General features: G+C 41.7%; 1 long non-coding RNA gene across 1 annotated transcript; it reads left to right on the top strand.

The window, feature by feature from the left end:
- Window positions 1–3,063: 3,063 nt before the first annotated feature.
- On the top strand, window positions 3,064–6,062 carry LOC130128191 (uncharacterized). Its single transcript, XR_008811893.1, has 4 exons — window positions 3,064–3,103; window positions 5,053–5,169; window positions 5,839–5,921; window positions 6,049–6,062. It is a non-coding gene; the product is annotated as an uncharacterized LOC130128191 (long non-coding RNA).
- Window positions 6,063–6,502: the final 440 nt, after the last annotated feature.

The following is a 6,502-nucleotide window of genomic DNA, read 5'->3' as shown; positions in this document are numbered from 1 at the left end:
CTGTTCCATTCTTTATAGCTCTTTGTTATGACAGATTTTTGTATTTTGTAATACCCCCTTCCTTTCTGATCTTCCTCCCAACTTTTCTGCCATATCTCCATTTCTTTCCTCTCAATTACTGCTTTTCCTTCTCTTTTTCCAGGTTGAACTGATATTGTTATTTCCTTTTGCAATGCCCTTTTTGCTAGTTTATCTGCACACTCGTCCCTTTCCGTCCCTCATGTGCTGGTACCCAACAGAATTGTACATCTATACCACCTCTGTGAAGTCTTGGCAAATTATGGTAAAGTTCAATGATTAACATCTTCTCTGACAGTTTTTGTTCACTGTATACTTTCCAAGACTGCTATTGAATCTGTGCACATCACCACCCTATCAGGTCTGACCTCTTCAACCCACTGTAACCCAATAATGGCTGCCACTCTTTCTGCTGTATATACTGATAACTGGTCAGATATTCTTTTGGAAATAGATATTTTAAACTCAGAGACATACACACCAATGTCCACACATTCATGGTATGTCCATGTATTGTGGAGTAACGAAGTTAATACCAATTCACACATATTCATGTTTGCTCTCTGAACCATCTGTGTAAATTTTGGGATAACTGTACTGTTTCTCAGGTACAGACATGTTTTAATGCCCTCTTCATTCATTCACAATTCTCTTTTCTTTTCCATAATACGCATGTCTATCTTTACTTCTGGGGACAGCCCAGGGGGTACGCTGCTAAATGGGGTGGACCTGGTGAACTCTAAGGCCACCATTCCATATGTCCTCTCTCTTTCGTCTCTTGCCCACCCAAACCCATACTTCTGGAACTTGGAATATTCACAACAAGCCAGTAATGTCTTCTTTGTATGGTTTTCTTCCACACTTCCTTTTAATCTGACCCAATATGCAAGTGCGAGTTTCTTTCCTCTTAACTCCAGTGGTGTCTCTCCTGCTTCTGTTAGCATTGCATTACTGGGGGTTGACTTAATAGCTCCTATACATATTCTAGTGCTCTATAATGTTGTCTGTCGACTTCTTACGATGATGTCTTTGCTGCTTCTCCCTATACTACACAACCATAATCTATTGTTGGCCTTCATAACTGCCCCATAAATATCAAGTAATGACTGTTTATCTGCCCCACCCCCCACCCCGTCGCAGCCAGCCACAGCTCGTAATAAATTTGACTATTTATGTATGTTTACTATCTAGCCATAGGCCCAGGTACTTAAATCCAGTCATACTGTCCAACGGCTGATCATAGTGTAACGTGCATGGATATAAGTAGACACGTTAGCTCTTGGCTAACGGGCCGGACCCTTTAGTCGACTGGTTAACATTGTTGCCCGCGGTACAGGAGTTAAGGGTTCGCGTATTTGAAAAAAAATGATTTTACATGAGGAGTACCATAATCTCAACCCACGACATGTAAATGTTCTCCAACTTCAGTTTCTGTCAACAATGCAAGTGTCTGGCCTACTTTTACATCTTTCATATTGTAGTGAATTAGGGGGGCAGTCCAGGAACCGCCGCAGCCGGGAGGCGAACCCAGAACTCCCGCACGACAACATTAACCAGTCGACTAAAGCATCTGATCCGTTAGCCAAGGGCTAACGTGTCTATTTATTCCTGTACCTTACAATATCAAGGAATCTTTCTGCTGCCTCCACAATGTTCCTGATTCTGTCACTTTTCTTTTTCATCTGTGATGCAACATTAATGGTGTGGCACATGAAGGCCACAAAATTCACTTTGTTCACCACTAGTGTTTCCTTGTTAACTTTACATTTACGATCACAAACACTTTGCATAGTTGTTTGGGCTTGGTTTTGGGCCTGGTTTTCAGGTGTGTTACTGTCAATTTGTACTGCCCTTCTTTGAGCTATTCCACTAACATCCCAGTTGTTTGTTCCTACTCCCCTTACTTTCTTTACTGTTTCTGCGTATGAAACTTTGTCCATGATCTTAACTTTCTGGACTTCTCTGGCTTCTCTCTGCACTACACAGCCTCAATATGCAGCACTGTGCTCTCCTCCGCAAGACAACATTTAACCTTGGCATCCTTTTCACAGTTTCCACACTCGTGTTGGCCTCCACATCACGCACACCTTAGCTTGCCTTTACACTGTTGTGCTGTGTGTCCCATTCTTTGGCATGCATAGCACCTCGAGTGGTTTGGCAAAGTATTCCCTCACACTGTAGTTCATGTATCCCATTTGCACTGATTTAGGGAGGGTTTTCTCAAACTGAATTACAACTGATGGGGTTTCCTTCAGTGAGCCACCCCTTCTTCTTTTAAGCCTTGTGGCATCAATTACTTTTCCTCCTCGCATCTAATTTTTAACATCTTTCATAGACATACTTAGTGGGACTCCTGAGATAACTCCTCTCAACTTTGCCATTGCTCCTGGGATATGAGCCTTCATCCTTTCCCCTTTTAGTGACGACATTCTAAATATATTTTCTTGCTGTTGTTTGCTAGGTGCATGTATCAGCACTCGTTTGTTGTTCATAAACCTAACGTGTTTGATTCAGCCGATCTCTTCCTCGATCGCTCTGGTAAGTTTAATTGGGTGATAGTGCCCACCATCCTGACTGAATTCGATTATTAATTTCCAAACGGTTTCTTGTGTTTGATCCATAATTATATGCCTTTCATTCTGACTGGTTCTTGATTTAAAAAACTTTTTTTTTTTGCATTACCACCTTTTTCCTCACTGTCAACCGACCAACTTCTCACATGAGAGAGAAAACGCTGAACATGTAATATTGCACTGTAACGTGTATGAAGTGGAAAACGAGAGGTTACAGTCCGAGAGGAGGGACGGGAGTGGAATCTGATGAGGATACTGGGAACAGAAGGAGAGGCAGAGGGGAGTAAAATCACCAGGAAGGCACTCTTTACTTTCTTAAGTGACACAAGGTTGATGGGAAGAAATAGGGTGAAATGACATGATGTTACACACCCTTGTACACTAGATGGCGGTATGCACCATAAAGCCGTTTCCGATCCGCCATTACACCGAGAGAAGAAGAAGAAGACGAAGCAGCAGAAGGGGAAGAAGCAGAAGACGTGTCACTTCAGATCAACTGTTGGTGTTCACAGGTGTGTTAAATGTGTATATGTGCTCTGGGAAGTATCAGTATTATGGTATGTCCGTGTATTGCGGAGTAATGAAGTTAATTACATGACGACGGATATGCTAACGATGCTAACTTCGTGTAATGCTAACGGCGACCGATATGCTAACCATGCTAACGTTATTTAATGCTAACGGCGACGGATAAGCTAACGATGCTAACGTCATGAAATGCTAACCGATTTGAGTAGTGTGGAGGGAAAACCGTAAAATCTTACACAGTGGTTTGTAGACTATTCTAGGGCTAGGCGGTACGTCGACCTTTGACGTTATATCGATATATTTTCAGACAAGATATAGGATGAGACGGTATATCGATATAGTTTGTTGTGTAAAAAACATAACCCGTTTCTAACACGTGGGGCGTCCTGACGGACGACCTAGACGAGGTGGGCCGAGGTTCTTAACACGTTTCTTGTCATTTTGACCGCCGCGGTTTTTAAACTATATTCTGTCAAGATAGATACCCAGTTGAGATATTAATGCAGTACATATGTTAGTATGTCTGTTAAGGAACTAACTGACACCAAAATTAACATTTTAACAACGTTTAAAACCGTTTTTCAAACCATTTAAAATGGCCGCCGTCCAACGCCTGTAAGCACTGTAACACCTCGGTGGTTCATGGCACGTCTGAAATGGTGGCTGTTACCAGACATGTTGGCAATAATCACAAATCAAGTTTAGACCATTTCTCTGTACTGGGGAACGCTAGTGTGTTTCTAGGACAGAGCAATTAACTTTTTTTTTTCCACAAAAAACTTTTTATTTATAGCAAACAGGTATACAATTGTCATACAGAGGAAAAAAACAAAACGGATTTGTACAGACAAGGGGAGTTCAGTGTCGACTCGTTTTAAGTCCTGTCAGAGTTCATATAAAATGTACTTGATTTAAAATATCACAAGTCTTTATACTCACCTTGATTTTCAGTGAAGGTGCCATACTGCTGGAGTTCAACAACAAGTGGATGAAGGCAGGGTTTGGAGCCAGACCATTTAGTTTTGTGGATGTGGAATTTACCAAGAATAACCGAAAGCTGAATTACATAAGTAATATTATTTTCCGTCCTATAAAACACAAAATATAACATCACATCAAATACATTAATCTGTCCCTTAGTACCCACTTTACCATTTACAAAGTCTTGCCTGTCAATCTCGGTAGTAGGCTAAATGTTCAGTTGCAAGTCAAAGCCACATGTGAGATGTCACGAGAACTTGTATTAAAACAGATTAAACGGATCCAAATAAAAAGTAAAGACGGTGTTTCCTCCCCTGTTTTAAAATATACTGCTGCTACACAATATATCAACATGCAAATGAAACTTCGCAAAGGACATGACGCGACCAACACAAGTCATAGTGACATGGCGCGCACGATCACGCGCAAGTTACGAGCGGCCATTTTGACCGCTCATGGTCGTTTTAGGTAGATCTTATAGCTTTTTTTGTGCAATTGATCTGAAACTAATTTTAAATACAAATATATGCAGTTTTAGTAGAATTCACGGAGCGGCAGGTCTGTATCTTTGTTTCGTTTTTTACACAAAGTTTTAATGCGGTTTGCATTCTTCGACATTGGCTTATTTTTATTCAATATAGGCTATTTTAGATATTTTTACATTTACATGTTGGTGTATTGTGCAGCTGTATATTTTAAAACAGGGAAGGAAACCCTGTCTTTGCATTTTATTATTTTTTTGTAAAAATGTTTTATTGGCATTTTAGGAAAACGTAAAACAATGCATCAGCACGAATTGTTCCATTATTGAACCTGTCCAGTACAGGGCGCTGGGGCGCCGCCCCCTTCAAATATCAAGAGATGAAAATCTACTTAAACATGTTAAATATAGTTTAGTTGCATATCGTCATCTGTAATTTTTTAAGAAATTATAATTTTACAATTTCTTAAGGTTGAGGTGTGGCACTAGAATGATACAGCCCTGTGATGGCCTGGCGGCCTGTCCGGGGCATCTCCCTGCCTTCCGTCCAACGACTGCAACCCCGCGACCCTGAGAGCACGATAAGTGGTTTGGATAATGGATGGATGGATGTATAATGCAAATAATGATGAGATAAAAGTGTTTTCAGTCTGTCAGCGCCTGTCAGCAGCATTAAATATTGGTTCCAAATGGTATTTGGTTGATTCCTGTCTGAATACATATACTTCCTGGGTGAGGGGCGCTGGCCAAACGATACCTTATGTAAGCCCTCAAACTTGTGGCGAGCAGGTGACCTGAGGCTGCTGTCTGATTGGTTTCTTTAGATTTCCCACGGGGCGCACTTCTTTGCAGCCCAGACGCTCCCAATTTTATTGGCAGTGAATTGGTATTGTTTTGTTTTTTGATCTAATGTGATTGGACGATTCTCGTGGCTGTCAATCATGTTCACACCCACCACGACGCTTCGTCTCGACTGTCAATCATCCACTGTCTATGAACCCTGATAAAATCTATAGGCTCCATTGTCCTTCTTAATAACTCTGTGTGGACATTAAAGCAGCTGTCAGGTGTGCTGCACCAAGGTACATTGTGCCCCCCCCCCCAAATTTTTTTTAGCACCAGCCGCCACTGGTTTAAACGCGCTGAGTGATACCGGGGTGTGTGTGACTGTTAAGTGGAAGTTCTTTTGCTCAGTGGCGTGTGGTGTTGTCACAAACTGTAGTTGAAATAGAAAACATGTAAGTTTTTTTGACACAGGATACAGGTGCTCAGAAATGGACAAAGAGGATCAACAAGTGGTTAAAAGCGGGCAGAGCGGCCAAGAAAGGGAAAGCATGAAGGTGTGTTAGCTGCTGATGAGCACTGACTAATTTCATGGACTATCGATGGTGTTTAGAAAATGAGTTGATATTTCATCTGTGTGGACTGTATGGAAAACGTGATACTTATGACTTGTTCCTGGCACAGAGGGCGACTCTTCTGATGATGCCGTGCACAGTGTCTCAGCTCCTGTCCACTGCAGAAGTCAATGGTGCTTTCCGAATTGGCGACTTGGAGCTCAACCAGGTAGGAAGAAATGAACAAAAACCTCAAACCTAAACTGTACAATGGCTAAGATCAAGTTGTGTGAACTTGTGTGTGTGTGTGTGTGTGTGTGTGTGTGTGTGTGTGTGTGTGTGTGTGTGTGTGTGTATGTGTTAAAATAGATATCTGTAGTGGGCGTTGTCAGAAGATGTGTTCCTTCGGAGGTCAAAATCCAGTACTCTGTGGATGACATGACTGGCCCACCTATAGACGTGACACAGAATTCAGAGGCGAGTACTTTCTACAAAGATGTGTCGAGAAATACTGCAAATTGTCCTTGTCAAACATCTGTTTTTTGTTCCTACCAGGCTCCAGGTGTGCCGTGCAGTTCAGATGT

This window comes from Lampris incognitus, chromosome 18, assembly GCF_029633865.1.
Source record: "Lampris incognitus isolate fLamInc1 chromosome 18, fLamInc1.hap2, whole genome shotgun sequence".
NCBI classification, from domain to species: domain Eukaryota; kingdom Metazoa; phylum Chordata; class Actinopteri; order Lampriformes; family Lampridae; genus Lampris; species Lampris incognitus.
Note: the sequence above shows the minus strand (reverse complement) of the source record. Positions and strands in the feature narration are given on the sequence as shown.